At 45.6% G+C, this 17,622-nt stretch overlaps 1 pseudogene; it reads right to left on the bottom strand.

The window, feature by feature from the left end:
* Window positions 1-1,186: 1,186 nt before the first annotated feature.
* The window catches only part of LOC135536212 (N-acetylglucosamine-6-sulfatase-like), a 47,035-nt pseudogene continuing 30,599 nt past the window's right edge, over window positions 1,187-17,622 (bottom strand).

The raw sequence follows: 17,622 nt of genomic DNA, 5'->3' as shown, positions 1-17,622 counted from the left end.
GTTTTGGCTCTGTACTCCAGAACTTTGGATTTGAAATGATACAGTGACTGAGGTGAAAGTGCAGACTGTCATATTAATTTGAGGGTATTTTCATCCATATTGGGTGAACCGTTTAGAAATTACACCACTTTTTGTACATAGTCCTCCTATTTTAAGGGACCAAAAGTTTTGGGACAAATTCACTTGTGTATATTCAAGTAGTAAAACACATTGTCCCATATTCTTAGAACACAATGACGACATCCCATATTCTTAGAACACAATGACGACATCCCATATTCTTAGAACACAATGACGACATCCCATATTCTTAGAACACAATGACGACATCCCATATTCTTAGAACACAATGACGACATCCCATATTCTTAGAACACAATGACGACATCCCATATTCTTAGAACACAATGACGACATCCCATATTCTTAGAACACAATGGCGACGTCCAGCGTGTGACTCTATAAACGTGGACGCATTGGCTGTTTGTTTTGGTTGTAGATCACATCATTTTGTGCCCAATAGAAATGAACGGTAAAGTGGTCATTTGGAGTCACTTTTACCTTTTTAATTAAGAATAGAACATGTTTCTGAACACTTGTACATTAAAAGTGGATTAATTCAGGATTATCCGTAACCATGGTAGCATCCACATTAATGTAGAAGCATTCAGAAACATATTCTATCCTTATTTACAATAAAAGTGACTCCAAAAATGACCTGTTTCTAGTCCTACTGGGAGAAAGAGGAATGGTTTCTAGTCCTACAGGGAGAAAGAGGAATGGTTTCTAGTCCTACTGGGAGAAAGAGGAACAACAGGAATGGTTTCTAGTCCTACTGGGAGAAAGAGGAATGGTTTCTAGTCCTACAGGGAGAAAGAGGAATGGTTTCTAGTCCTACTGGGAGAAAGAGGAACAACAGGAATGGTTTCTAGTCCTACTGGGAGAAAGAGGAACAACAGGAATGGTTTCTAGTCCTACTGGGAGAAAGAGGAATGGTTTCTAGTCCTACTGGGAGAAAGAGGAATGGTTTCTAGTCCTACTGGGAGAAAGAGGAATGGTTTCTAGTCCTACAGGGAGAAAGAGGAATGGTTTCTAGTCCTACTGGGAGAAAGAGGAACAATAGGAATGGTTTCTAGTCCTACTGGGAGAAAGAGGAATGGTTTCTAGTCCTACTGGGAGAAGAGGAATGGTTTCTAGTCCTACTGGGAGAAAGAGGAATGGTTTCTAGTCCTACTGGGAGAAAGAGGAATGGTTTCTAGTCCTACTGGGAGAAAGAGGAACAATAGGAATGGTTTCTAGTCCTACTGGGAGAAAGAGGAATGGTTTCTAGTCCTACTGGGAGAAAGAGGAATGGTTTCTAGTCCTACTGGGAGAAAGAGGAATGGTTTCTAGTCCTACTGGGAGAAAGAGGAATGGTTTCTAGTCCTACTGGGAGAAAGAGGAATGGTTTCTAGTCCTACTGGGAGAAAGAGGAATGGTTTCTAGTCCTACTGGGAGAAAGAGGAATGGTTTCTAGTCCTACTGGGAGAAAGAGGAATGGTTTCTAGTCCTACTGGGAGAAAGAGGAATGGTTTCTAGTCCTACTGGGAGAAAGAGGAATGGTTTCTAGTCCTACTGGGAGAAAGAGGAACGGTTTCTAGTCCTACTGGGAGAAAGAGGAACAACAGGAATGGTTTCTAGTCCTACTGGGAGAAAGAGGAACAATAGGAATGGTTTCTAGTCCTACTGGGAGAAAGAGGAATGGTTTCTAGTCCTACTGGGAGAAAGAGGAATGGTTTCTAGTCCTACTGGGAGAAAGAGGAACAACAGGAATGGTTTCTAGTCCTACTGGGAGAAAGAGGAACAACAGGAATGGTTTCTAGTCCTACTGGGAGAAAGAGGAACAACAGGAATGGTTTCTAGTCCTACTGGGAGAAAGAGGAATGGTTTCTAGTCCTACTGGGAGAAAGAGGAACAACAGGAATGGTTTCTAGTCCTACTGGGAGAAAGAGGAATGGTTTCTAGTCCTACTGGGAGAAAGAGGAACAACAGGAATGGTTTCTAGTCCTACTGGGAGAAAGAGGAACAACAGGAATGGTTTCTAGTCCTACTGGGAGAAAGAGGAATGGTTTCTAGTCCTACTGGGAGAAAGAGGAACAACAGGAATGGTTTCTAGTCCTACTGGGAGAAAGAGGAATGGTTTCTAGTCCTACTGGGAGAAAGAGGAACAACAGGAATGGTTTCTAGTCCTACAGGGAGAAAGAGGAATGGTTTCTAGTCCTACTGGGAGAAAGAGGAACAACAGGAATGGTTTCTAGTCCTACTGGAAGAAAGAGGAACAACAGGAATGGTTTCTAGTCCTACAGGGAGAAAGAGGAATGGTTTCTAGTCCTACAGGGAGAAAGAGGAATGGTTTCTAGTCCTACTGGGAGAAAGAGGAACAACAGGAATGGTTTCTAGTCCTACTGGGAGAAAGAGGAATGGTTTCTAGTCCTACTGTAGCAGGTCAAGACTTGTTAATTATTTGAAAAACAGCTGATGAGGTAACTGATTTTCCTCACGTAATTAACAAACACAACATGTAAAATTAAAATCAGTCAAACAATGTCTTAAAATAACCAATCAATGGGTGATACTGTGTCCAAACACAGGGTAGACGGGGGGGTGTCGTGTACAGACTGTTAAAAGTGCTGTAGTGTGGAGTTTACAGAAGGTCCCCCTCCAACCCTGACCCCTACAGGGCTGAGGTCTCAGACACTAGGGAACAGCAGCACAGGCTCAGACAGCCTCCTCTCCTCCTCTCATTTCAGGCCCGTCTCAGCCTGGTGCTCCGGGGGCTCCTGTTACTGAACATCAGCTGAGGGTCAAACGTATATCTGCAGAGAGAAGAACAGAGGGGTGGTTAGTTCTGGGTGGTCTGCAGAGAGGAGAACAGAGGGGGGAGTAGAGCTGGGTGGTCTGCAGAGAGGAGAACAGAGGGGTGGTTAGTTCTGGGTGGTCTGCAGAGAGGAGAACAGAGGGGGGGTAGAGCTGGGTGGTCTGCAGAGAGAAGAACAGAGGGGTGGTTAGTTCTAGGTGGTCTGTAGAGAGAAGAACAGAGGGGTGGTTAGTTCTGGGTGGTCTGCAGAGAGAAGAACAGAGGGGGGAGTAGAGCTGGGTGGTCTGCAGAGAAGAACAGAGGGGTGGTTAGTTCTGGGTGGTCTGCAGAGAAGAACAGAGGGTGGTTAGTTCTGGGTGGTCTGTAGAGAGGAGAGGGGGCGGGGGGGGGGGTAGAGCTGGGTGGTCTGCAGAGAGAAGAACAGAGGGGTGGGTAGTTCTGGGTGGTCTGCAGAGAGAAGAACAGAGGGGTGGTTAGTTCTGGGTGGTCTGCAGAGAGAAGAACAGAGGGGTGGTTAGTTCTGGGTGGTCTGCAGAGAGAAGAACAGAGGGGTGGTTAGTTCTGGGTGGTCTGCAGAGAGAAGAACAGAGGGGTGGTTAGTTCTGGGTGGTCTGTAGAGAGGAGAGGGGTAGAGCTGGGTGGTCTGTAGAGAGGAGAGGGGGGTAGAGCTGGGTGGTCTGTAGAGAGGAGAGGGGGGGGGGTTAGAGCTGGGTGGTCTGGGGGAGGAGAGGGAGGGGGTAGAACTGGGTGGTCTGTAGAGAGGAGAGGGGGGTAGAGCTGGGTGGTCTGTAGAGAGGAGGGGGGTAGAGCTGGGTGGTCTGTAGAGAGGAGAGGGGGGTAGAGCTGGGTGGTCTGTAGAGAGGAGAGGGGGGGGTAGAGCTGGGTGGTCTGTGGAGAGGAGAGGGTTAGAGCTGGGTGGTCTGTAGAGAGGAGGGAGGGGTAGAGCTGGGTGGTCTGTAGAGAGGAGGGAGGGGTAGAGCTGGGTGGTCTGTAGAGAGGAGAGGGTTAGAGCTGGGTGGTCTGTAGAGAGGAGAGGGTTAGAGCTGGGTGGTCTGTAGAGAGGAGAGGGGGGGTAGAGCTGGGTGGTCTGTAGAGAGGAGAGGGGGGTAGAGCTGGGTGGTCTGTAGAGAGGAGAGGGGGGTAGAGCTGGGTGGTCTGTGGAGAGGAGAGGGTTAGAGCTGGGTGGTCTGTAGAGAGGGAGGGAGGGGTAGAGCTGGGTGGTCTGTAGAGAGGAGGGCGGGGTAGAGCTGGGTGGTCTGTAGAGAGGAGAGGGTTAGAGCTGGGTGGTCTGTAGAGAGGAGAGGGTTAGAGCTGGGTGGTCTGGGGAGAGGAGAGGGGGGTAGAGCTGGGTGGTCTGTAGAGAGGAGGGGGGGGTAGAGCTGGGTGGTCTGTAGAGAGGAGGGGGGTAGAGCTGGGTGGTCTGTAGAGAGGAGGGGGGTAGAGCTGGGTGGTCTGTAGAGAGGAGGGGGTAGAGCTGGGTGGTCTGTAGAGAGGAGAGGGGGGTAGAGCTGGGTGGTCTGTAGAGAGGAGAGGGTTAGAGCTGGGTGGTCTGTAGAGAGGAGAGGGTTAGAGCTGGGTGGTCTGGGGAGAGGAGAGGGGGGTAGAGCTGGGTGGTCTGTAGAGAGGAGAGGGGGGGTAGAGCTGGGTGGTCTGTAGAGAGGAGGGGGAGTAGAGCTGGGTGGTCTGTAGAGAGGAGGGGGGGTAGAGCTGGGTGGTCTGTAGAGAGGAGAGGGGGGTAGAGCTGGGTGGTCTGGGGAGGGGGGTAGAGCTGGGTGGTCTGGGGGGGTAGAGCTGGGTGGTCTGGGGGGGGGTAGAGCTGGGTGGTCTGGGGAGGGGGGTAGAGCTGGGTGGTCTTGGGAGAGGAGGAGGGGGGTAGAGCTGGGTGGTCTGTAGAGAGGAGGGGGGTAGAGCTGGGTGGTCTGTGGAGAGGAGAGGGGGGTAGAGCTGGGTGGTCTGTAGAGAGGAGAGGGGGGGTAGAGCTGGGTGGTCTGTGGAGAGGAGAGGGGGGTAGAGCTGGGTGGTCTGTAGAGAGGAGAGGGGGGGTAGAGCTGGGTGGTCTGTAGAGAGGAGGGGGGTTAGAGCTGGGTGGTCTGTAGAGAGGAGAGGGGGGTAGAGCTGGGTGGTCTGTGGAGAGGAGGGGGGGGGTAGAGCTGGGTGGTCTGTAGAGAGGAGGGGGGTTAGAGCTGGGTGGTCTGTAGAGAGGAGAGGGGGGTAGAGCTGGGTGGTCTGGGGAGGGAGAGGGGGTAGAGCTGGGTGGTCTGTAGAGAGGAGAGGGGGGGGGGGGTAGAGCTGGGTGGTCTGTAGAGAGGAGAGGGGGGTGGGGGGGGTAGAGCTGGGTGGTCTGTAGAGAGGAGAGGGGGGTAGAGCTGGGTGGTCTGGGGAGGGGGGGGTAGAGCTGGGTGGATGGTCAGTGTACCGTGCATACCGTGTATCGTAGACCCCAGGGGTCCTACAGGACTGTCCAGAACAGGACTGGAGCATCATCAGTCTGTGGTTCATCTTCTCCAGGACTTCCTGGTCGATGGTCTTAGCCAGGTTAATGAGCTGGTAGGGGTCAACTGTTATGTTATACACCTCTACAAACACCTGGGGAACACAGAGAGAGAGTTAGTCATTACTAATGACCTGGTAGGGGTCAACTGTAATGTTATACACCTCTACAAACACCTGGGGACACAGAGAGAGAGTTAGTTATTACTAATGACCTGGTAGGGGTCTACTATAATGTTAAACACCTGGGGAACACAGAGAGAGAGTTAGTTATTAGCTGGTGTTAGCTGGTAGGGGTCTACTGTAATGTTAAACACCTGGGGAACACAGAGAGAGCGTTAGTTATTAGCTGGTGTTAGCTGGTAGGGGTCTACTGTAATGTTAAACACCTGGGGAACACAGAGAGAGCGTTAGTTATTAGCTGGTGTTAGCTGGTAGGGGTCTACTGTAATGTTAAACACCTGGGGAACACAGAGAGTTAGTTATTAGCTGGTGTTAGCTGGTAGGGGTCTACTGTAATGTTAAACACCTGGGGAACACAGAGAGTTAGTTATTAGCTGGTGTTAGCTGGTAGGGGTCTACTGTAATGTTAAACACCTGGGGAACACAGAGAGAGAGAGTTAGTTATTACTAATGACCTGGTAGGGGTCTACTGTAATGTTAAACACCTGGGGAACACAGAGAGAGCGTTAGTTATTAGCTGGTGTTAGCTGGTAGGGGTCTACTGTAATGTTAAACACCTGGGGAACACAGAGAGAGAGTTAGTTATTAGCTGGTGTTAGCTGGTAGGGGTCTACTGTAATGTTAAATACCTGGGGAACACAGAGAGAGAGTTAGTTATTAGCTGGTGTTAGCTGGTGTTCCCCATTCAGTTCAATGCCATAATAAGTGGACTGGCGGCCATGTTGAATGTCCCCATAGCAGTAAAGCAGGAACTTCATTGAATTTCTATGGGTGAGACATGTCTACACATCCCTACAGACACGTGGCGACTAAACAGTTCTCTCCCTTTCACCTCGTTGTCATCAAACTCGCAGTACTGGAGGTTGGCAGAGGGGGCGACGGTACGAACGCAGGCGTACGTGTTGTTGAAGGAGTCCTCACACACACAGTCAGGGAAACACACGGAGACCCCAGGACCCAGCAGGGGGCAGGCGGGATCAGACACATTAGACCCCTCCCCTTCATACTCCACCAGGAAGTCTGTTCTCCACGTAGTGCTGTTCACAGATCCCTCCTGACACAGAGAATACACACACCAGTTAAACACTGATCCCTCCTGTCACAGAGAATACACACAACTGCCACCATGTCTAGGCTGCGTTGCGCTAGGCTACTAGGCTGCGTTGCGCTAGGCTACTAGGCTGCGTTGCGCTAGGCTACTAGGCTGCGTTGCGCTAGGCTACTAGGCTGCGTTGCGCTAGGCTACTAGGCTGCGTTGCGCTAGGCTACTAGGCTGCGTTGCGCTAGGCTACTAGGCTGCGTTGCGCTAGGCTACTAGGCTGCGTTGCGCTAGGCTGCGTTGCGCTAGGCTACTAGGCTGCGTTGCGCTAGGCTACTAGGCTGCGTTGCGCTAGGCTACTAGGCTGCGTTGCGCTAGGAATACACACAACTGCCACCATGTCTAGGCTGCGTTGCGCTAGGCTACTAGGCTGCGTTGCGCTAGGCTACTAGGCTGCGTTGCGCTAGGCTGCTAGGCTGCGTTGCGCTAGGCTGCTAGGCTGCGTTGCGCTAGGCTGCTAGGCTGCGTTGCGCTAGGCTGCGTTGCGCTAGGCTGCGTTGCGCTAGGCTGCGTTGCGCTAGGCTGCGTTGCGCTAGGCTGCGTTGCGCTAGGCTGCGTTGCGCTAGGCTGCGTTGCGCTAGGCTGCGTTGCGCTAGGCTGCGTTGCGCTAGGCTGCGTTGCGCTAGGCTGCGTTGCGCTAGGCTACGTTGTGCTAGGCTACTAGGCTGCGTTGACGTTGTACTTGGTGTGATATATAGTATAGTGGGTTCTCACCAGTACAGACAGGAAGGACATGACGTTGTACTAGGTGTTATATATAGTATAGTGGGTTCTGTATGGGTTCTCACCAGTACAGACAGGAAGGACATGACGTTGTACTAGGTGTTATATATAGTATAGTGGGTTCTCACCAGTACAGACAGGAAGGACATGACGTTGCACTAGGTGTTATATATAGTATAGTGGGTTCTCACCAGTACAGACAGAAAGGACATGCCATCCATGGCAGTCTTGCTGATGTTGTAACCGGCCATGTCCAGGATGGTAGGACCCAGGTCAACGTTCTGGACCGCCAGCCCGGTGGTCTGGTTAGGCTTGATGTTGGGCCCTCGGATCAGCAGAGGAACTCTTATATCAGACTCATACAGCTGCCTCTTATCCAGGGGGAGAGAGAACTGACCTGGGGGGTGGGAGGAGGAGAGAGGGGGGGTCAGCAGAGTGGTATCCAGGGGGAGAGAGAACTGACCTGGGGGTGGGAGGAAGAGAGGGGGGTCAGCAGAGTGGTATCCAGGGGGAGAGAGAACTGACCTGGGGGGGTGGGAGGAAGAGAGGGGGGTCAGCAGAGTGGTATCCAGGGGGAGAGAGAACTGACCTGGGGGGGGGAGAGGAGAGGGGGGAGGGGGGTCAGCAGAGTGGTATCCAGGGGGAGAGAGAACTGCCTGGAGGGGGTGGGAGGAGGAGAGAGGGGGGGGTCAGCAGAGTGGTATCCAGGGGGAGAGAGAACTGACCTGGGGGGGGAGGAGGAGAGGGGGGGTCAGCAGAGTGGTATCCAGGGGAGAGAGAACTGACCTGGGGTGGTGGGAGGAAGAGAGGGGGGTCAGCAGAGTGGTATCCAGGGGAGAGAGAACTGACCTGGGGGTGGGAGGAGGAGAGAGGGGGGGGGGTCAGCAGAGTGGTATCCAGGGGAGAGAGAACTGACCTGGAGGGGGAGGAGGAGAGGGGGGTCAGCAGAGTGGTATCCAGGGGAGAGAGAACTGACCTGGGGGGAGGAGGAGAGGGGGGGGTCAGCAGAGTGGTATCCAGGGGGAGAGAGAACTGACCTGGAGGGGTGGGAGGAGGAGAGAGGGGGGGGGGGTCAGCAGAGTGGTATCCAGGGGGAGAGAGAACTGACCTGGGGTGGTGGGAGGAAGAGAGGGGGGGGTCAGCAGAGTGGTATCCAGGGGGAGAGAGAACTGACCTGGGGGGTGGGAGGAAGAGAGGGGGGTCAGCAGAGTGGTATCCAGGGGGAGAGAGAACTGACCTGGGGGGTGGGAGGAGGAGAGGGGGGGGTCAGCAGAGTGGTATCCAGGGGAGAGAGAACTGACCTGGGGGGTGGGAGGAGGAGAGAGGGGGGTCAGCAGAGTGGTATCCAGGGGGAGAGAGACTGACCTGGGGGGTGGGAGGAGAGAGGGGGGGGGGGTCAGCAGAGTGGTATCCAGGGGGAGAGAGAACTGACCTGGGGGGGGGGAGGAGGGGGGGGGGGGTCAGCAGAGTGGTATCCAGGGGGAGAGAGAACTGACCTGGGGGGGTGGGAGGAAGAGAGGGGGGTCAGCAGAGTGGTATCCAGGGGAGAGAGAACTGACCTGGGGGGGGGAGGAGGAGAGGGGGGTCAGCAGAGTGGTATCCAGGGGAGAGAGAACTGACCTGGAGGGGTGGGAGGAGGAGGAGAGAGGGGGGGTCAGCAGAGTGGTATCCAGGGGGAGAGAGAACTGACCTGGAGGGGTGGGAGGAGAGAGGGGGGGGGGTCAGCAGAGTGGTATCCAGGGGAGAGAGAGAACTGACCTGGAGGGGTGGGAGGAGAGAGGGGGGGGGGGGTCAGCAGAGTGGTATCCAGGGGGAGAGAGAACTGACCTGGGGGGAGGAGGAGAGGGGGTCAGCAGAGTGGTATCCAGGGGGAGAGAGAACTGACCTGGGGGGTGGGAGGAGGAGAGAGGGGGGGGAGGGGGGTCAGCAGAGTGGTATCCAGGGGGAGAGAGGGGGGTCAGCAGAGTGGTATCCAGGGGGAGAGAGGGGGGGTCAGCAGAGTGGTATCCAGGGGGAGAGAGGGGGGTCAGCAGAGTGGTATCCAGGGGGAGAGAGAACTGACCTGGGGGGTGGGAGGAGGAGAGAGGGGGGGTCAGCAGAGTGGTATCCAGGGGGAGAGAGGGGGGTCAGCAGAGTGGTATCCAGGGGAGAGAGAACTGACCTGGGTGGGTGGGAGGAGGAGAGAGGGGGGGGGGGGTCAGCAGAGTGGTATCCAGGGGAGAGAGGGGGGGGTCAGCAGAGTGGTATCCAGGGGGAGAGAGAACTGACCTGGAGGGGTGGGAGGAGAGAGGGGGGGTCAGCAGAGTGGTATCCAGGGGGAGAGAGAACTGACCTGGGGGGGAGGAGGAGAGGGGGGTCAGCAGAGTGGTATCCAGGGGGAAGAGAACTGACCTGGGGGGTGGGAGGAGGAGAGAGGGGGAGGGGGGTCAGCAGAGTGGTATCCAGGGGAGAGAGGGGGGGGTCAGCAGAGTGGTATCCAGGGGGAGAGAGGGGGGTCAGCAGAGTGGTATCCAGGGGGAGAGAGGGGGGGGGTCAGCAGAGTGGTATCCAGGGGGAGAGAGAACTGACCTGGGGGGTGGGAGGAGGAGAGAGGGGGGGGTCAGCAGAGTGGTATCCAGGGGAGAGAGGGGGGGGTCAGCAGAGTGGTATCCAGGGGGAGAGAGAACTGACCTGGGTGGGTGGGAGGAGGAGGGGGGGGGGGGTCAGCAGAGTGGTATCCAGGGGGAGAGAGGGGGGTCAGCAGAGTGGTATCCAGGGGGAGAGAGAACTGACCTGGGGGGTGGGAGGAGGAGAGAGGGGGGGGTCAGCAGAGTGGTATCCAGGGGGAGAGAGAACTGACCTGGGGGGTGGGGGAGGAGGAGAGGGGGGGGGGGGTCAGCAGAGTGGTATCCAGGGGAGAGAGAACTGACCTGGGGGTGGGAGGAGGAGAGAGGGGGGGGGGGGGGTCAGCAGAGTGGTATCCAGGGGGAGAGAGAACTGACCTGGGGGTGGGAGGAGGAGAGAGGGGGGGGGGTCAGCAGAGTGGTATCCAGGGGGAGAGAGAACTGACCTGGGGGGTGGGAGGAGGGGAGAGGGGGGGGGGGGGGGGTCAGCAGAGTGGTATCCAGGGGGAGAGAGGGGGGTCAGCAGAGTGGTATCCAGGGGGAGAGAGAACTGACCTGGGGGTGGGAGGAGGAGAGGGGGGGGGGGTCAGCAGAGTGGTATCCAGGGGGAGAGAGAACTGACCTGGGGGTGGGAGGAGGAGAGGGGGGGGGGGTCAGCAGAGTGGTATCCAGGGGGAGAGAGGGGGGTCAGCAGAGTGGTATCCAGGGGGAGAGAGAACTGACCTGGGGGGTGGTAGCTATCCTCTTAGGAGGGGTGGAGCTTTACTTTTCTGAAGGCAGTGTATGTGTGTGTGTTGTGTACCTGTGTCAGGTGTGTTGTGTACCTGTGTCAGGTGTGTTGTGTACCTGTGTGGTATCCGTTGTCTGAGGTAAAGATGATGTAAGTGTTGTCCAGTTCCCCTCTGACCTCTAACCTCTTCACCACCTTCTCCACCAGGTCATCCACTGACAGCAGAGTACGCCACCTAGTGGGGGGGAGGGGGAAAACATTACTCAAAGGATAGGGGGGATACATTATCACTCATAAAGGATACATTATAACTCATAAAGGATGGGGGGATACATTATAACTCATAAAGGATACATTATCACTCATAAAGGACACATTATAACTCATAAAGGATACATTATCACTCATAAAGGATACATTATAACTCATAAAGGATACATTATAACTCATAAAGGATACATTATTACTCATAAAGGATGGGGGGATACATTATCACTCATAAAGGATACATTATCACTCATAAAGGACACATTATAACTCATAAAGGATACATTATTACTCATAAAGGATACATTATAACTCATAAAGGATACATTATTACTCATAAAGGATACATTATTACTCATAAAGGATGGGGGAGATACATTATCACTCATAAAGGATACATTATCACTCATAAAGGACACATAACTCAGAGGATACATTATCACTCATAAAGGATAGGGGGATACATTATCACTCATAAAGGATACATTATCACTCATAAAGGATACATTATTACTCATAAAGGATGGGGGGATACATTATCACTCATAAAGGATACATTATCACTCATAAAGGATAGGGGGGATACATTATAACTCATAAAGGATACATTATAACTCATAAAGGACACAACTCAGAGGATACATTATCACTCATAAAGGATAGGGGGATACATTCTAACTCATAAAGGACACATTATAACTCAGAGGATACATTATTACTCATAAAGGATACATTATAACTCATAAAGGATACATTATTACTCATAAAGGATGGGGGATATACATTATCACTCATAAAGGATACATTATCACTCATAAAGGACACAACTCAGAGGATACATTATCACTCATAAAGGATAGGGGGATACATTCTAACTCATAAAGGATACATTATCACTCATAAAGGATAGGGGGGATACATTATAACTCATAAAGGATACATTATTACTCATAAAGGATACATTATTACTCATAAAGGATACATTATTACTCATAAAGGATACATTATCACTCATAAAGGACACATAACTCATAAAGGATACATTATAACTCATAAAGGATACATTATTACTCATAAAGGATACATTATAACTCATAAAGGATACATTCGAACTCATAAAGGATACATTATAACTCATAAGGATACATTAGAACTCATAAAGGATACATTATAACCCATAAAGGATAGGGGGGATACATTATAACTCATAAAGGATACATTATAACTCATAAAGGATACATTAGAACTCATAAAGGATACATTAGAACTCATAAAGGATACATTATAACCCATAAAGGATACAGTATAACCCATAAAGGATACAGTATAACTCATAAAGGATACATTATAACCCATAAAGGATACATTAGAACTCATAAAGGATACATTATAACCCATAAAGGATAGGGGGATACATTATAACTCATAAAGGATACAGTATAACTCATAAAGGATACATTATAACCCATAAAGGATACATTAGAACTCATAAAGGATACATTATAACCCATAAAGGATAGGGGGATACATTATAACTCATAAAGGATACATTATCACTCAAAGGATAGGGGGATACATTAACTCATAAAGGATACATTATTACTCATAAAGGATACATTATAACTCATAAAGGATACATTAGAACTCATAAAGGACACATTATAACCCATAAAGGATACATTGTAACTCATAAAGGACACATTATTACTCATAAAGGATACATTATAACTCATAAAGGACACATTATTACTCATAAAGGACACATTATTACTCATAAAGGATGGGGGATACATTATCACTCATAAAGGATACATTATCACTCATAAAGGACACATTATAACTCATAAAGGATACATTATCACTCATAAAGGATACATTATCACTCATAAAGGATACATTATAACTCAAAGGATACATTATCACTCATAAAGGACACATTATAACTCAGAGGATACATTATAACTCATAAAGGATAGGGGGGATACATTATAACTCATAAAGGATACATTATTACTCATAAAGGATACATTATAACTCATAAAGGATACATTATTACTCATAAAGGATACATTATTACTCAGAGGATACATTATTACTCATAAAGGATACATTATAACTCATAAAGGATACATTATTACTCATAAAGGATGGGGGGATACATTATCACTCATAAAGGATACATTATCACTCATAAAGGACACATTATAACTCAGAGGATACATTATCACTCATAAAGGATACATTATAACTCATAAAGGATGGGGGGATACATTATAACTCATAAAGGATACATTATAACCCATAAAGGATACATTATAACTCATAAAGGATAGGGGGATACATTATTACTCATAAAGGATACATTGTAACTCATAAAGGATACATTGTAACTCATAAAGGATACATTGTAACTCATAAAGGATACATTAGAACTCATAAAGGATACATTAGAACTCATAAAGGATACATTATAACCCATAAAGGATAGGGGGGATACATTATAACTCATAAAGGATACATTATAACTCATAAAGGATACATTAGAACTCATAAAGGATACATTAGAACTCATAAAGGATACATTAGAATTCATAAGGATACATTAGAACTCATAAAGGATACATTATAACCCATAAAGGATAGGGGGGATACATTATAACTCATAAAGGATACATTATAACTCATAAAGGATACATTAGAACTCATAAAGGATACATTAGAACTCATAAAGGATACATTATAACCCATAAAGGATACAGTATAACCCATAAAGGATACAGTATAACTCATAAAGGATACATTATAACCCATAAAGGATACATTAGAACTCATAAAGGATACATTATAACCCATAAAGGATAGGGGGGATACATTATAACTCATAAAGGATACAGTATAACTCATAAAGGATACATTATAACCCATAAAGGATACATTAGAACTCATAAAGGATACATTATAACCCATAAAGGATAGGGGGGATACATTATAACTCATAAAGGATACATTATCACTCAAAGGATAGGGGGGATACATTAACTCATAAAGGATACATTATTACTCATAAAGGATACATTATAACTCATAAAGGATACATTAGAACTCATAAAGGACACATTATAACCCATAAAGGATACATTGTAACTCATAAAGGACACATTATTACTCATAAAGGATACATTATAACTCATAAAGGACACATTATTACTCATAAAGGACACATTATTACTCATAAAGGATGGGGGGATACATTATCACTCATAAAGGATACATTATCACTCATAAAGGACACATTATAACTCATAAAGGATACATTATCACTCATAAAGGATACATTATCACTCATAAAGGATACATTATAACTCAAAGGATACATTATCACTCATAAAGGACACATTATAACTCAGAGGATACATTATAACTCATAAAGGATAGGGGGATACATTATAACTCATAAAGGATACATTATTACTCATAAAGGATACATTATAACTCATAAAGGATACATTATTACTCATAAAGGATACATTATAACTCAGAGGATACATTATTACTCATAAAGGATACATTATAACTCATAAAGGATACATTATTACTCATAAAGGATGGGGGGATACATTATCACTCATAAAGGATACATTATCACTCATAAAGGACACATTATAACTCAGAGGATACATTATCACTCATAAAGGATACATTATAACTCATAAAGGATGGGGGGGATACATTATAACTCATAAAGGATACATTATAACCCATAAAGGATACATTATAACTCATAAAGGATAGGGGGGATACATTATAACTCATAAAGGATACATTATTACTCATAAAGGATACATTGTAACTCATAAAGGATACATTAGAACTCATAAAGGATACATTAGAACTCATAAAGGATACATTATAACCCATAAAGGATAGGGGGGATACATTATAACTCATAAAGGATACATTATAACTCATAAAGGATACATTAGAACTCATAAAGGATACATTAGAACTCATAAAGGATACATTAGAATTCATAAAGGATACATTATAACCCATAAAGGATACAGTATAACCCATAAAGGATAGGGGGATACATTATAACTCATAAAGGATACATTATCACTCAAAGGATAGGGGGGATACATTATAACTCATAAAGGATACATTATTACTCATAAAGGATACATTATTACTCATAAAGGATACATTAGAACTCATAAAGGATACATTAGAACTCATAAAGGATACATTAGAACTCATAAAGGATACATTAGAACTCATAAAGGATACATTATAACCCATAAAGGATACATTATAACCCATAAAGGATACATTATAACCCATAAAGGATAGGGGGGATACATTATAACTCATAAAGGATACATTATCACTCAAAGGATAGGGGGGATACATTATAACTCATAAAGGATACATTATTACTCATAAAGGATACATTAGAACTCATAAAGGATACATTAGAACTCATAAAGGATACATTAGAACTCATAAAGGATACATTAGAACTCATAAAGGATACATTAGAACTCATAAAGGATACATTATAACTCAGAGGATACATTATAACTCATAAAGGATACATTATAACCCATAAAGGATACATTATAACTCATAAAGGATACATTATAACTCATAAAGGATAGGGGGGATACATTATAACTCATAAAGGATACATTATAACTCATAAAGGATAGGGGGGATACATTATAACTCATAAAGGATACATTATAACTCATAAAGGATAGGGGGGATACATTATAACTCATAAAGGATACATTATAACTCATAAAGGATACATTATAACTCATAAAGGATACATTATAACTCATAAAGGATACATTATAACTCATAAAGGATACATTATAACTCATAAAGGATACATTATAACTCATAAAGGATACATTATAACTCATAAAGGATACATTAGAACCCATAAAGGATACATTAGAACCCATAAAGGATACAGTATAACTCATAAAGGATACATTATTACTCATAAAGGATACATTATAACTCATAAAGGACACATTATTACTCATAAAGGACACATTATTACTCATAAAGGATGGGGGGATACATTATCACTCATAAAGGATACATTATCACTCATAAAGGATGGGGGGGGTACATTATCACTCATAAAGGATACATTATCACTCATAAAGGATAGGGGGATACATTATAACTCATAAAGGATACATTATCACTCATAAAGGATACATTATAACTCAAAGGATACATTATCACTCATAAAGGACACATTATAAATAAGAGGATACATTATAACTCATAAAGGATACATTATAACTCATAAAGGATACATTATTACTCATAAAGGATGGGGGGATACATTATCACTCATAAAGGATACATTATCACTCATAAAGGACACATTATAACTCATAAAGGATGGGGGGATACATTATAACTCATAAAGGATACATTATAACTCATAAAGGATACATTATAACCCATAAAGGATACATTATAACTCATAAAGGATAGGGGGGATACATTATTACTCATAAAGGATACATTGTAACTCATAAAGGATACATTATAACTCATAAAGGATACATTAGAACTCATAAAGGATACATTATAACCCATAAAGGATAGGGGGGATACATTATAACTCATAAAGGATACATTATAACTCATAAAGGATACATTTTAACTCATAAAGGATACATTATAACTCATAAAGGATACATTATAACTCATAAAGGATACATTATAACTCATAAAGGATACATTATAACTCATAAAGGATACATTATAACTCATAAAGGATACATTATAACTCATAAAGGATACATTATAACTCATAAAGGATAGGGGGGATACATTATAACTCATAAAGGATACATTATTACTCATAAAGGATACATTGTAACTCATAAAGGATACATTATAACTCATAAAGGATAGGGCGGATACATTATAACTCATAAAGGATACATTATAACTCATAAAGGATAGGGGGGATACATTATAACTCATAAAGGATACATTATAACTCATAAAGGATACATTATAACTCATAAAGGATAGGGGGGATACATTATAACTCATAAAGGATGGGGGGATACATTATCACTCATAAAGGATACATTATCACTCATAAAGGACACATTATTACTCATAAAGGACACATTATTACTCATAAAGGACACAACTCAGAGGATACATTATTACTCATAAAGGATACATTATAACTCATAAAGGATACATTATTACTCATAAAGGACACATCACTCAGAGGATACATTATAACTCATAAAGGATAGAGGGGATACATTATCACTCATAAAGGATACATTATCACTCATAAAGGATACATTATCACTCATAAAGGACACATTATAACTCAGAAGATACATTATAACCCATAAAGGATACATTATAACTCATAAAGGATACATTATAACTCATAAAGGATACATTATTACTCATAAAGGATGGGGGGATACATTATCACTCATAAAGGATACATTATCACTCATAAAGGACACATTATAACTCAGAGGATACATTATAACTCATAAAGGATAGGGGGGATACATTATAACTCATAAAGGATACATTATCACTCATAAAGGATACATTATAACTCAAAGGATACATTATCACTCAAAGGATACATTATCACTCA

The sequence above is a fragment of the Oncorhynchus masou genome, unplaced genomic scaffold (genome assembly GCF_036934945.1).
Source record: "Oncorhynchus masou masou isolate Uvic2021 unplaced genomic scaffold, UVic_Omas_1.1 unplaced_scaffold_575, whole genome shotgun sequence".
Lineage (NCBI taxonomy): Eukaryota > Metazoa > Chordata > Actinopteri > Salmoniformes > Salmonidae > Oncorhynchus > Oncorhynchus masou.
This window is presented reverse-complemented; position numbering and strand designations above follow the sequence as displayed.